Source organism: Zea mays, chromosome 8 (assembly GCF_902167145.1).
Source record: "Zea mays cultivar B73 chromosome 8, Zm-B73-REFERENCE-NAM-5.0, whole genome shotgun sequence".
Classification (NCBI taxonomy): Eukaryota; Viridiplantae; Streptophyta; class Magnoliopsida; order Poales; family Poaceae; genus Zea; species Zea mays.
In genome coordinates this window covers 181,506,581-181,522,073 of record NC_050103.1, presented here as the reverse complement: position 1 = coordinate 181,522,073, position 15,493 = coordinate 181,506,581, and positions in this window count along the sequence as shown.

Below are 15,493 nucleotides of genomic sequence, written 5' to 3'. Positions count from 1 at the left end.
GTACGCTCGTACGTTCGTCCCCCCTTCTCCCTTCCCCTGGACATCCCCTTTTATAGACATAAGGAGATGGCCCAGCTGTACAATGGGGGTGTAGCTATGCGCTACGTGGCCAGCGGGGAAGTGCCTGGTCGCCATGCACGTGTTGACGTGTCCATCGGAGAAGTGCATGTGCCCTGTAGAAGCACAGCTGTTGGCGCTGCATGGATACTGCTGACGTCTCCTTGCTTCCGTAGGGGGCTTGAGAACCACCAACGTCATGGGCGCATGTGGGGAACCATCATTGCCTGTTACCGGGGTAAGCTTGATGGGACGCCGGTCTTGTTCCTTCGTAGCCTGAGCTAGCCAGGAGTAGGGTGATGATGTATCCCTTATGGCACGGTCGATCTGAGGCTGAGGTCGGGAGAGGCGACGACCCCTCCGAGGCCGAGGCTGGGGCCGAGGCCCAGGGTCGAGCGAGGACGTGACTCTTCCCGAGGCCGAGCTCTGGGGTCGGGCGAGGCGGAGCTTCCTGTTGCGCCCGAGGCTGAACTTGACCGTTGTTGGTTTCGCCCGGGTGGTTGCCACAGCAGCCGGAGTGGGGCAGGCGGCGCTGTTTTCCTGTCAGATCAGTCAGTGAAAGGGTGAAGTGACTGCGGTCACTTCGACCTTGTCGACTGAGGCACATGTGTCAGGATAAGGTGTCAGACGATCCCAGCATTAAATGCGCATGCAATACGGTCGGCTGGTAACGCGATTTGGCCAAGGTCGCTTGCACGACAAGGCTTGCCTTCGGCTGAGCCGAGGGTGCGCTCACTGCCTGAGGAGACCCTCGGGCGAGACGTGAATTCGTCCGGGACCACTGTTCCTGCCCGAGGCCAGGCTCGGATGAGGCGAGATCGCGTCCCTTGGTAGACGAAGCTTTGACTTTGACCCGAACTGTCAGTCCTTATGGTTTGCTCTGAAGGTGTTTTCGAGCCGTGTTTAGGAGTGTTGGTGGTACCCCTAATTACGGTACCCGACAGTAGCCCCTGAGCCTCGAAGGGAGTATGGGCACTCGCTTGGAGGTTCTGCCAGATTTTTGCGAGGGGACCAGGCTTTCTTGGTTATGTTTCGTTCCGGTGGGCCGCCGGGTGTAGCCCCTAAGGCCTCGGAGGAGTGGTTTGACTCCTCTGAGGTCTTAATTCGTGTTGTAATGCCTCGGTCGGGCTCCGAGTTTTTGAGCTGGTTTGTTGACGCTGTCAATAGTTTTGGCCACAGTCGGGTGCGAGGGCAGCCCCCGAGCCTCTGCACGGAGCGAGAGGACGATCAAAGACTGTCTCGACTTATATTATACGCCCGTTCGTCACCTTTTCGCAAGGAGGAAGGGGGGAAAGCGCCATGTTACCCTTAGAGCGTACCGATCATGGTGTTTCCGGTGAGTTGCTAACGGGTGATCCGAGTGGACGCCCGTGCCCCGTTCGTTAAGGGTCGCTAGTGGCCCAGAGGCGCGCTTTAAAAGTACCTGCAGGGGATTTGCTGGACCCGAGCCAATTTCGATAGGGCCCGAGGGCTCGGTGCCTCCCTCTGGTGGGATTCCATTACAAATCGTTCCCGCTGGTCTCGAAAATGTCCTAGGGTACATTAGGAGCGTAGCCCGAGCCTCGGCCATGTAACGGACGTACCCAGGGTCATCCCTCACTCTGCGTGCTCTAGGGCGGCTGTCGAACCCTTCCGAGGGACCAGCCTTCGAACCCCTGATCAGTAATGGGCATGGAGCCCGAGTGCTCTGGGGCGGCTGTCGAACCCTTTCGAGGGGCCAGCCTTCGAACCCCTGATCAGTAATGGGCGCGGAGCCCGTTTCCTTCGCGGAGAAGGATCCCTTTCAAAATATCCCCTTTCTCGGTCTCTGTGGCAAGAGAAAGAGGGGAAATGGAAAAGGATATGAATTTAAACAACCGTGGCGCACCTTTTTTGACGCGGTCATTATGACGGAGGTGAAACGTCGCCTGCTTCGCCTGCCAAAGGTGTCGCTTGCTCTGCCAAGGAGTTAATGCGACGAGACGGGCGATTCGCGGGGCGTCTGTTGCGCGTGCGCGGGCCGTTCGAGGAACAGGGCACGGGCACGTCGTCCTTACGCCATGGGAGAGGGCTCCCCTGCTGCTTCAGGAAAGGACGCAAGCCTGGGGGTGATTTGACCGCTGCTTCTGCTCGTCTGTTGCAGCAGTTATTGTCGGTCCGCTTTTGGTCATATCAACTGTCGCGCCTACCCCCGCGGCTGACTGCCCTGTGACCGCTGCTCTTAATTGGCACTGTTGGGTCACATGCGGGGCTGCCTCGAGTCGTGGCACTGGTTTCGCAGTCGAGAAGGCGCAGCATTGGCGCAGGTGGTGGTGCGGTTTCCTTGCACGTAGTGACCGTGGCGCTGGTTACATGACATGTGGGACCGGGCCTCCGTGCTTGGTCCACCGGATGCGACGAAGTCGAAGGGGTGCGTAACCGCGGTGCGGCTGCATGCTCCCTGCGTGGCGGCTCGCCCTTTCGTCTGCTGGTTCCGGCGAGGATGACGAAACGCTTATAACCGTAGGACGGTTTCATGCTTTGCGTGCGGCGGTTTGCCTCCTTCGCGTCTCGGGTCAGCTTCTTATGACGTGTGGGACCCAGCCCCCGTGTCGTGGGGTGGGAACCCTGGAGCACGTTGGTGGAGACTTCGCCCGTGACGCTTGGGGGCGCAAGTGAGGAGATCTGCCTATAAAAGGGGATCGATCCCCCGGGCAGTGGGCATGCCTTCGCACTCCTCTCTTGTATCGCTCCCTTTAACCTTCCGTGTCCCAGATGGGGCGCACCTGTGTGGCTTTCTTCTTGCTGCCGTTTGAGAAGCGCAACGTCATGGGAGTTGGCGTTCTTCAGTCATCACTCGGCTTCAAGGATTTTCATCATGCAGCCCGGCTGCAGTCCCTCACCAATGGTCATCCGTAGGGATGATCATCAGCCTTGTGGTAGGGAGAAGCAAGCCGGGCTGCGGCCTCCGCCCCGCCCTCAGCTTCAAGGATCTTCATCATCCGAGCTGAGGTGGAGGAGCGCACCGAGTGGGGGGGCTGCCTCCGCGTGGGCCGGTGACCCTTTTCTTCCTCCAGCATTCGGGGGAGAAGGGCATCCTCCAGCCCTACGGAGGCGTCCTCCAGCCATGCGGGGGAAGGCGAACTGCTGCTCCCTGGCCAGGGTGCAGCTTTCTGTCCTCTACTCGGGCGGTGGTCGTGCCACGCGCAGGCGGCCGCTGTCACCAGCGCTGGAGTGGGGGCTGCCGCTGGTGAGGCTCCCCACCACCGCGGTTGCCTCCGCTGACGAGACTGTCGGTGCCAGCTGTGCTCCAGACCTCCAGCTCTTTGGCTTTAATGTCTAGTTCTCGTCCCACGTGAGGGGACGTGAACGAAGGCCTCTTAGTAGTAGCGTTTGCCCTGAGGTCATCGTTGCTGCTGTTTAGGCGCCCGAGGCGGAGGTCGTTGTCGCGCTGCTGGCGCAGTGGTCGCCGGCGAGCTGCTCGGAGCTCGTTATCCCGCAGGCCTTCTGGTATGGAGGTTGTTCACTCCTGCGGGAATGGAGCTGGAGTCCCGTTCGTTAGGGAATGTAAGAGCAAAATGCGATTGCTCCATGTACTGAGATATCTGTTGTAGGTCGAGAAAGCCGTCGAGGGCGCTGCCGACGCCTACATAGCGTAGTTATCCCGAGTACGTGTGTTTGTTGTTTGTAGCTGCTGAGGCCTGATCATTTGGGTATTTGAGTATAAAGCCGTGCTTCTTCCTCGTTTCGAGCCTTGAGACTTGCCCGTCGGTAGCTGAACCACTTAACCGAGCGCGAGTTACTTTTCACGGAAGGTGACGAGTGAGGTATCCGTATCCCGGAGGCGTAGGATTCCCTCGGCTAGGTCGGCCTTGCCGTTCAAGGTCTCTTTTGCCCGGTTTTAGAACCTTCGGCCACTCTGCGACGAGCCGAAGCTGAAGGCAGCGGTGGCGTGGACAGAGGCGGTGTCGGCTCGAATAGAGGCTTTCTCGGCGCGGGAGCAGGTGGCTTCCCAGGCCGAGGAGATGCGGCGGCGTTAGCTGGAGCTTGGCCAGATCACCCGCGAGCGGGACCAATCCTGGAGCCAAGCTGCCGAAGCCGTGAGCCGGGCTGAGATCCTCGGGGGACAGCTGGCTGAGGTTACGGAGCGGCTGGCTGAGGCGTCTGCTCGCATCGCCATCTGAGGCAGGGCCAGATTCCGCCGAGGGTGGAAACGACGCTGAGGGTGCTGCTCCTCCCTCTGCCAATGTCTGAGCCTGTGCGTATGTTTTTTGCGGCCGCCGAGGCCTAAACATATTTAGCGTTCGGATTATAAAGCTGCGTTTTCTTTCCTCTTGTTTTGAGCATTCAGGACTTGTTCGTCGGTAGCAGAATTGCATTATCCGAGCGAGAGTTACTTTTCGTGGAAGGTGATGAGTGAGGTATCCGTATCCCGGAGGCGTAGGAGTCCCTCGGCTCGGTCGGCCTTGCCGTTTACGTGCTCCCTCGCTCGTTTTTTGGATCCTGTTATCGATATAGTCAAAAAATGCACGAAAGTTGTTTTCTACCCGAGCGTTAGGACTTGTTCGGTAGCAGGATCGCTTATCCGAGCGTGAGTTACTTTTTGCGGAAGGTGATGAGTGAGGTATCCGTATCCCAGAGGCATAGGAGTCCCTCGGCTCGGTCGGCCTTGCCGCTTATGTGCTCTCTCACTCGTTCGTAGGATCCTGCTATCGATATAGTCGAAAGCACGGAAGTCGTTTTCTACCCGAGCATTAGGACTTGTTCGATGGCAGAACCACTTATCCGAGCGTGATTTACTTTTCGCGAAAGGTGACGAGTGAGGTAACCGTATCCCGGAGGCGTAGGAGTCCCTCGGCTCGGTCGGCCTTGCCGCCCAAGGTCTCTCCCGCTCGTTTTTAGGGTTCCGTTATCGAAATAGTCGGAAGGCACGGGAGTTGTTTTGGTAGAAAACTTTTCTTGGTAGAAAACTTTTCCGAAGAAAATTTTGACGCAAAGGGGGTTCCCCCCTTCTAGCCCCTGAGGGAGGGTCGGGCTTTGCTGAGGCAAGGCTGATCCTTCCTTGACGGTTAGACTTTATTTATGTATGTAAGGAAAAATGAGGAACATGAACGACTTGAAACATTTTAAGGGAAGAAGCGACGTAGTTGTTCGATGTTCCAAGTGTTGCTGTAGACCTCGCCTTGATCGTTGGCCAGCTTGTATGTCCCGGGCTTCATAACTTTGGCGATGATGAACGACCCCTCCCAGGGAGGAGTAAGCTTGTGGCGCCCTCGGGCGTCTTGTCGCAGCCGAAGTACCAAGTCTCCCACTTGGAAGCCTCGGGGCCGAACCCTTCGGGCGTGGTAGCATCGCTGAGACTGCTGATACCGCGCCGAGTGTAGTAAGGCCACGTCCCGAGCCTCTTCCCGCTGGTCCAAGGAATCTTCTCGGCTGGTCTGGTTGCCTCGATCGTCGTACGCCTTTGTCCTCGGGGAACCGTATTCCAAGTCTGTGGGTAAGATAGCCTCGGCCCCATAGACTAGGAAAAACGGCGTGAAGCCCGTGGCCCGGCTCGGCGTCGTCCTCAGACTCCAGACCACCGAGGGTAGTTCTTTCATCCACCGCTTGCCAAACTTGTTGAGGTCGTTGTAGATCCTCGGTTTTAGTCCCTGCAAAATCATATCGTTGGCGCGCTCCACCTGCCCATTTGTCATCGGGTGAGCTACGGTGGCCCAGTCCACACGGATGTGGTGGTCCTTGCAGAAGTCTAGGAACTTTTTCTCGGTGAACTGCATGCCATTGTCGGTGATGATGGAATTTGGGACTCCAAAGCGATGAATGATATTGGTGAAGAACGCCACCGCCTGCTCGTACCTAATGCTGGTTAAGGATCGGACCTCGATCCACTTGGAGAATTTGTCAATGGTGACCAGCAGGTGCGTGAAGCCCCCGGGTGCCTTCTGCAAGGGACCGACGAGGTCCAGACCCCACACGGCAAACGGTCAAGTGATAGGTATTGTCTACAGTGCCTGAGCGGGCAGGTGCGTCTGTCGCACGTAGAATTGACACCCCCGGCGGGAGCGTACAATCCTAGTGGTGTCGGCCACTACGGTTGGCCAGTAGAAACCTTGTCGGAAGGCGTTTCCCACGAGGGCCCGAGGTGCTGCATGGTGACCACAAGCCCTCGAGTGTATTTCTTGTAACAGCTCTTGTCCTTGGGCAATGGATATGCATCGCTGGAGAATGCCCGAGGGGCTGCAGTGGTACAGCTCCTTTTCATCACCCAGCAAAACGAACGACTTGGCGCGCTGAGCCAGCCGCCGAGCTTCGGCCTTGTCGAGGGGCAGCTCTCCTCGGAGGAGATATTCTAGGTACGGGGTCTGCCATTTTGGGACCGGTGTGACCCCATTCCGCTCCTCCTCGACACGCAGGGCCTCGCCCTCGGCGGTCGCGGGTACCTCGGGCTCGGGCGCGTCGTCGATTTGGACGAATGGCTGATATATATCCTTGGAAAAGATGTTCGGGGGAACCGTCGTTCGCCCCGAGGCTATTTTTGCCAGCTCATCCGCGGTTTCGTTGTACCGTTGAGCAACATGGTTGAGTTCCAGCCCGTAGAACTTGTCTTCCAAGCGCCGAACTTCGTCGCAGTAGGCCTCCATTTTTCGATCGCGGCAGTGGGAGTTCTTCATGACCTGGTCAATGACGAGTTGCGAGTCACCACGAGCGTCGAGGCGCCGAACCCCTAGCTCGACGGCGATGTGCAGGCCATTAACCGGGGCTTCGTACTCGGCCACATTGTTTGATGCCGGAAAATGGAGGCGCAGTACGTAACGAACATGTTCTCCGAGGGGTGAGATGAAGAGCAAGCCTGCGCCTGCTCCGGTTTTCATCAGCGACCCGTCGAAGTACATGGTCCAAAGCTCGGGTTGGATTGGGGCCGTTGGTAACTGGGTGTCAGTCCACTCAGCGAGGAAGTCGGCCAAGACTTGGGATTTTATGACCTTCCGAGGGGCAAATGAAAGTGTTTCGCCCATGAGTTCCGCCGCCCATTTCGCTATCCTACCTGAGGCCTCTCGGCTCTGGACAATTTCTCCCAGGGGGAAAGATGACACCACAGTAACCGGATGAGACTCGAAGTAGTGTCGCAGCTTCCGCCGCGTCAGAATCACTGCGTAGAGCAGCTTCTGGATCTGCGGGTAGCGGACTTTGGTCTCAGATAGCACTTCGTCGATGAAGTAGACTGGCCTCTGGACGAGCAGTGCATGCCCTTCTTCCCGTCTCTCGACTACGACCGCGGCGCTGACTACCTGAGTGGTTGCGGCTACGTAGAATAAGAAGGCTTCTCCCGCAGCGGGGGGCACCAAGATGGGTGCATTTCTAAGGAGTGCCTTTAAGTTTCCGAGGGCTTCCTCGGCCTCGGGGGTCCAAGTGAAGCGCTCGGCCTTCCTTAAGAGGCGGTACAGGGGCAATCCTTTTTCGCCAAGGCGTGAGATGAAACGGCTCAAAGCCGCAAGGCATCCCATGACCCTCTGTACTCCTTTCAAATCTTTTATTGGTCCCATGTTGGTGATGGCCGCGATTTTCTCCTGGTTGGCCTCTATGCCCTGCTCGGAGACGATGAACCCTAGGAGCATGCCTCGGGGGACTTCGAAGACACACTTCTCGGGGTTGAGTTTAACGCCTTTCGCTCTCAGACACTTGAATGTCGTTTCAAGGTCAGAGAGGAGGTCAGAGGCTTTCTTTGTCTTGACAACGATGTCATCGATGTAAGCCTCGACCGTTCTGCCGATGTGTTCTCCGAACACATGGTTCATGTACCTCTGGTAGGTGGCGCCTGCATTCCTCAAACCAAATGGCATTGTAGTGTAAAAATACATGCCAAAAGGTGTGATAAAAGAAGTCGCGAGCTGGCCAGACTCTTTCATCTTGATTTGGTGATAGCCTGAGTAGGCATCGAGGAACGATAGGGTTTTGCACCCAGCAGTGGAGTCCACAATTTGATCGATGTGGGGCAGAGGGTAGGGAACCTTTGGACATGCTTTGTTTAGACCAGTGTAGTCTACGCACATCCTCCATTTCCCAGCCTTTTTCTTTACAGGAACAGGGTTAGCTAACCATTCGGGATGGAATACCTCTTTGATGAACCCTGCAGCCAGTAGCTTGTGGACCTCCTCACCTATGGCCCTGCGCTTTTCTTTGTCAAAACGGCGTAGGGACTGCTTCACGGGTCGGGCTCCAGCTCTAATGTCCAATGAGTGCTCGACAACATCCCTTGGTATGTCGGGCATGTCCGAGGGACTCCACGCAAAAACTTTGGCGTTTGCACGGAGAAAGTCGACGAGCACTGCTTCCTATTTGGGGTTGAGCTTGGAGCCGACCCTGACTTTCTTGCTGGCGTCGTTGCTGGGGTCGAGAGAGACGGACTTAACCGCCTTGACTGGTTCGAAGTTGCCGGCGTGCCGCTTCGCTTTGGGCACCTCCTTGGAGAGGCGTTCCAGGTCGGCGATGAGGGCCTCGGACTCGGCGAGGGCCTCAGCGTACTCCATGCATTCCACGTCGCATTCGTACGCGTGGCGGTACGTGGATCCGACGGTGATGATCCCGTTGGGGCCTGGCATCTTGAGCTTGAGGTAGGTGTAGTTGGGGACGGCCATGAACTTGGCGTAGCACGGCCTTCCCAACACCGCGTGGTAGGTCCCTTAGAATCCGACCACCTCAAAGGTGAGGGTTTTCTTTCGGAAGTTGGAGGGAGTTCCGAAGCAGACGGGCAAGTCAATCCGCCCGAGGGGCAGGATACGCTTTCCGGGGGCGATCTCGTGGAAGGGTGCCGCACTGGCCCGGACCTCGGATCGATCCACCCCCAAGAGTTCCAGGGTCTCGGTGTAGATGATGTTGAGGCTGCTGCCTCCGTCCATGAGGACCTTGGAGAGCCTAACATTGCCGATAATCGGATCGACGACGAGCGGGTACCTTCCTAGGCTTGGCACGAAGTCGGGGTGGTCGCCTCGGTCGAAGGTGATAGGCTTGTCGGACCAGTCTAGATAGACTGGCGCTGCCACCTTCACTGAGCAGACCTCCCGGCGCTCCTGCTTGCGGTGCCGAGCCGAGGTGTTCGCCACCTGCCCGCCGTAGATCATGAAGCAGTTGTGGACCTCCGGGAACTCCTCTTCCTTGTCACCCTCTTTCTTGTTGTTGCCCTGGCCCTTGCCATCTTCCGCCGGGGGCCCGACCTTATGGAAGTAGCGCCGGAGCATGACACATTCTTCAAGGGTGTGCTTGACGGGACCCTGATGATAGGGGCACGACTCCTTGAGCATCTTGTCGAATGCGTCGGCCCCTCCAGGAGGCTTCCGAGGGTTCCTGTGCTCGGTAGCAGCGATGAGATTCGCGTCTGCGGCGTTGCGCTTCGCTTGCGCCTTCTTCCTGGTCTTCTTCTTTGCTCCACGCTAGGCGGACGCCTCGGTGGCGTCTTCCTTCGGCTCTCCCTGAGGCTGCTTGTCCTTCCGAAAGATGGCTTCGACCGCCTCCTAACCCGAGGCGAACTTGGTGGCGACGTCCATCAATTTGCTCGCCTTGGTGGGAGTCTTGCGCCCTAGTTTGCTGACCAGGTCTCGGCAAGTGGTGCCGGTGAGGAAAGCTCCGATGACGTCCGAGTCGGTAATGTTGGGCAACTCGATACGCTGCTTCGAAAACCGCCAGATGTACTCTCGGAGGGATTCCCCTGGCTGCTAGCGGCAGCTTCGGAGATCCCATGAGTTCCTAGGGCGCACATACGTGCCTTGGAAATTTCCCACGAAAGCCTTGACCAGGTCGTCCCAGTTGGAGATCTGCACAGGAGGTAGATGCTCCAGCCAGGCCCGGGCAGCGTCGGAAAGGAAAAGGGGAAGGTTGCGGATGATGAGGTTGTCGTCATCTGCCCCTCCCAACTGGCATGCCAGTCGGTAATCCGCGAGCCACAACACCGACCTTGTCTCCCCTGAGTACTTGGTGATGGTAGTCGGGGCTCAGAACCGGGCGAGGAACAGCGCTCGCCGTATGGCCCAGCTGAAGACTCGCGGACCGGGTGGCTCAGGCGAGGGACTCCGATCCTCCTCACTGTCGCAGCGTCCCCCGCGCCTGGGATGGTAGCCCCGACGCACCTTCTCCTCGAGGCGGGCTCGATGGTCGTGATGGTGATGCTCGTTGCCGAGGCGATTCCGGGCGGCGGATGCGTCGTCTCGCGTGCGCTCAGGATGGACCCAGGCCTCCCGCATACGTCGGGAGGACACCGCATGATGCTCCGAGGGGTTAGCTCGCCTTCGGGAGGCAGAGCTCTCGGCTCGTCGAACTGCGGCACCTTCCAGGAGATCCTTGAGTTCGCCCTGGATACGCCGTCCCTCGGTGGTGGATGGCTCTGGCATAGTTCGAAGTAGCATCGCCGCTGCAGCTAGGTCCTGGCCGGACCCGCTGACGGACGGGGGCAGCGCTGCCCTGGCATTGTCGATGATACGACGCTGGACGTCCCAGGCCCGATGACAGGCTCCTCCGGCGAGTGTTTGGCCTGCCCACTCCTGCTCGATGTTCTGTCGGAGCTGCACAAGTCGCCCTGCTTCCTCGTTGACCTTGGCCTGCATCTCGTGGATTTGCTCGAGCTATGTGTCCCGACCCCCTGCAGGGACTGGGACCACAGCTAGCTCCTGCGGGATGTCAACGCGAGATGCGGGCCCAGGGGGGTCATCAACCTCCGGCATACCGAGTTGGTTGCCTTCGTCGTGATCTCCCTGATTGACGTGGAAACATTCGCGACTTGGGCCATAACCCTCGTCGTCAAGGCCGTGGCCATCGTTAGAGCACCCGGAGAGGCAGTGGTCATATGCGGACATGAAGTCCCGCATGGCACCGGGATTACCGAGGCCAGAGAAATCCCAACCGAAGTCGGGGTCGTTCTCTTCCTCGGAACCCGCCGGTCCGGAGGTTGAGACGGTTGTCAATCGGTCCCAGGTTGACCACATATGGTACCCCGGAAGGTTTGGATACGCCCTTGCGAAAGCGCTCACCGACGCGGGGTCGCAAGGTGGATCGAAACTGAATCGAAAGGGAACAGGGTGGAATACGGACGGTACCTCTTGGTCGATGGACGGTGGTGAAGTCGCGTCGGGGACGGAGCGCACCGTCATCGCAGGTACGAGGCTAACGCCTAGCAGGTCCTTTGCGAGGGTGCTGGCGTCATCAGTCCGCTTAGGGCTGGCACGTTGCGGGGAAGCGACGCTCATCGTTGTCTCAGGTGCGAGGACAACACCCGACATGTCCCCCGAAGGAGTGCCGGCGTCGTCGACTCGCTCATGTTCGACAGCCGATAAGATGCCGCCTCCTGCATGGCCATGGTTGCCCCGTCTCTGTCTCCTCCGGTAAGGAGGGTGGCGGGGATGACCCGAGTGCTCCTCTTCTGCCGCGGGGAGATGCCGTCGTGGAGGTCGCCTCCACTGGGCGAGCTGTTGACTGTCGTTGTCGTCGTGCTGCAGAGGGAGCAGTACCATGTCGTAGCTGCCGTCGAGGGACATGAACTCGAGACTCCCGAAGCGGAGCATCGTCCCAGGCTGAAGAGGTTGCTGAAGTCTACCCATCTGGAACTCAACGGGAAAGTGTTCGTTAACACGCAGCAGGCCCCTACCTGGCGCGCCAACTGTCGGGGTTTCGGACCTGGGGAGTCCCTGGACCAACGAGTAAATTTGTCGCTGCGTGTCCCTGCCCAGATGGGTTGGTGCGAGATGGAACACAAGGGGGGTGGAATGAGCCTTGTATTATCCTGCACCAGGGTGCTCGTAGTAGGGGTTACAAGCATTGCGAGAGGGCGAGAGCGAGAGGGCGAGTACGAGAGGGCGAGAGAGAGAGAGAGAGAGAGTCTGGCCCTGCTCGTCCTCTCCCGTCCCTTTGCCGTGCGTTCGTGTATTCGTACGCTCGTACGTTCGTCCCCCCTTCTCCCTTCCCCTGGACATCCCCTTTTATAGACATAAGGAGATGGCCCAACTGTACAATGGGGGTGTAGCTATGCGCTACGTGGCCAGCGGGGAAGTGCCTGGTCGCCATGCACGTGTTGACGTGTCCGTCGGAGAAGTGCATGTGCCCTGTAGAAGCACAGCTGTTGGCGCTGCATGGATCCTGCTGACGTCTCCTTGCTTCCGTAGGGGGCTTGAGAACCACCGACGTCATGGCGCACACGGGGAACCATCATTGCCTATTACCTGGGTAAGCTTGATGGGACGCCGGTCTTGTTCCTTCGTAGCCTGAGCTAGCCAGGAGTAGGGTGATGATGTATCCCTTGTGGCGCGGTCGATCTGAGCCTGAGGTCGGGAGAGGCGGCGACCCCTCCGAGGCCGAGGCTGGGGCCGAGGCCCAGGGTCGAGCGAGGACGTGACTCTTCCCGAGGCCGAGGCCGAGCCCGAGCCCGAGCCCTGGGGTCAGGCGAGGCGGAGCTTCCTGTTGCGCCCGAGGCTGAACTTGACCGTTGTCGGTTTCGCCCGGGTGGTTGGCACAGCAGCCGGAGCGGGGCGGGCGGCGCTGTTTTCCTGTCAGATCGGTCAGTGAAAGGGCGAAGTGACTGAGGCACGTGTGTCAGGATAAGGTGTCAGGCGATCCCAGCATTAAATGCGCATGCAATACGATCGGCTGGTAAGGCGATTTGGCCAAGGTCGCTTGCACGACAAGGCTTGCCTTCGGCTGAGCCGAGGGTGCGCTCACTGCCTAAGGAGACCCTCGGGCGAGACATGAATTCGTCCGGGACCACTGTTCCTGCCCGAGGCCGAGCTCGAACGAGGCGAGATCGCGTCCCTTGGTAGACGAAGCTTTGACTTTGACCCGAACTGTCAGTCCTTATGGTTTGCTCTGAAGGTGTTTTCGAGTCGTGTTTAGGAGTGTTGGGGGTACCCCTAATTACGGTACCCGACAAGTTCCAAGGAAGGAAATGCAGCAATAGTTCACCACTCAACTCCTATCACCTAATGCATCATTTCAAGTGATAAAGAGTTTAAAATTACAAGGAAAAGGGTAAATGCACCAGGGCTTGCCTTGTGTTGTAGGGGATTCGGGATCTGTTCCACAGATATCAAAATAAAAACAATTCCCGGTAAGTAGAATCTCAGCTGGTGGTGCAGCTTCTTCTTCTTCAACAACTACTTCTTCCTCGTTTTCTATACATAACCATACATATACATGAATGCTCATGTGATGCTATGAATATGTAGTTATAACAGAAATACATCAAGTTGTACCTTGAATACCATTTTCCTTCACGGTACACCCAGGTAACTAGGGTTTTCTAAGTGAATACCCTAGTAGGGTTAAGCAGTTTTATTCTACGAGGCTAGGGTTTTGGGGTTTTGGGACCAAACAATGTCCAAAGCATACCAAACTTTACCTAAAGGCTCTAATTATCAAATTAAGCTTATACAAAAAGTTCTATGATTTTTGGAGTTGTCAAATAATTTATAAAATTCCAAAAGACTAAGTTTAGGCCTTCTGAAATATTAAATAATTCATGGTTGGGGCTAAAAATCTTGGAACTATTTTTATTAAATACTAAAGGAATTTAAGAGTCTAGTAAAATTTGTCCCATGATTTTATCATTTTTCTAGAATTTCCTATAAATTCCCTAAGCCTGGCAGAAAAAGGAAAAGGAAAAGGAATGAATAGTAATGGCTCAAACCAGCCCGAGCCGGCCCATGAACGGGGAAACATGCCCGCACGCGCGCCCGCGATGTCCATTTTGCGCGAAGGACCTCGGCTGTTCGAATATCTGATGAAGAGTCCTGAGTTACTATTCCATGTCTCACTGACAAGTGCACCGAGCCCCTTCTTCTTTCTTATCTTCGCAAACTCAGGTCCCCGATGGTGATCGCCGGTGAGCACGCCTTCCGGTGAACCTATACCGGCCAAGGCACTCAACGACCAGAGTCCTAGTTTGGCCGACACCTAATTCCACCCTCGGCAACACAAATCCCCCCATTAATTGCACAAATCCGGCTCAGGTTTTGTCTGCTCACGACGACGGTGAAAACCGGAGACAAACCAACGTGTTCTAGGCGATTCAAGGCGGTCTAGTTCAATCGAACGGGCCTGTGAGCAACAGGAGACATGAGGGAGACTAGAACATCACACAGAAGGGCATGAACTAACCCATAGACGACTGACCACGGTGAGATGTCTCACGGCGGCGTTCTGACTGATTTGGGGGAAATGGGAAATTGGGAGGCCCTGGTGAACGATCAGAGGCGAGAGGTGGTGCTTTGGATGCGTAATAACCTAGCGGAGCTCACTAGGGCATCAATTTATAGAGTTCATCAGTGGTGGCACCCAATTTTGAGAAGATGTGCTGGCGGCCGGAGAGAGGGGAGGTTCAATGGCACGGGTTACCGTGGCATTCATTGGCGCGTCGACTCAGAGGACAAGCAGGCTACCAATTGCGACCAACGACGACGTGGTTACAAGGCAATAGCATGGCAGGCTCGGGTTAACGACGATTATCACCGCGATGGCCGCGCGGCCACGTAGCGGTGCAGGTGGATGAGGCGACAGAGCGGCCACAGTGCTCCGACTTCATCCACGGTGAGATCTTTTCACCAAGGGTCGTTATCCGCGCATTACTAGGCGCGAATCATAGCGCCGGCGCGAATCCGAGTGCGAGGTCACCGGCGGCGAGATACACTGCACCTACTAATCTTTGTCAGGCACTGTACCATTGGAATTCCATTTAGGGCGCCTAACAGAGCTAAATGAAGCGCCTTATTCTCCAATTTCTGTCTAACAACATGATCATCTGCCTGCAGAAAAATTGTTGTCCTACAATCCCTCTTTGATTTTGTTACAGCACCCTTAATCAAACAGTCACAGGATCCTACTCAAAATCGACCTCCAAGTTCATCTGACTTCACTGTCAGTCAGAATTCAGCCCTAGGGCTGACTGACAGCCAGACTTCAAGTCCTTTTATCTCCAAATTCGTATATCAACAATGCTTAATCACTTAAGCAAAGTTATACTCCTATCATAGCTCTATAAAATTGATGTGTTGACCTAGGGCAAAATCCTTATGAATTTAGAGATATAGAGCTCCAAAGTTGACCCTATTCCACTGATTTTTAGACTTAGTCATCTAGTGCTCATATGACCATTTTGCAAATAAGTCCAAATCTCATCACATTACATGAAAATTCTTCAATGTGAAAGTTATTTGGTTTGTGGTGTTTTATCACTTTGACATTTGCACTTTGGTCCAAAAGTACATAGATTTTGTATTCACCCCCTAGGGTTCCAATTAGGGTTTTCTAGGGTTTGTTTTTAGGGTTTGGGCACACTAGGGTTTTTGTGCCACTAAAGTTCATCAAATTAGATATCTTATGAACATTCCTAATGGTTTTTGAGATCTTTACTCATTTTGGCTTCACCTTCATCCATAGGCCCTAATTCTAGGGTCAAGTATCCTACCCTAAGGTTAAGCACTCTTTAAGTCATATCATCACAACT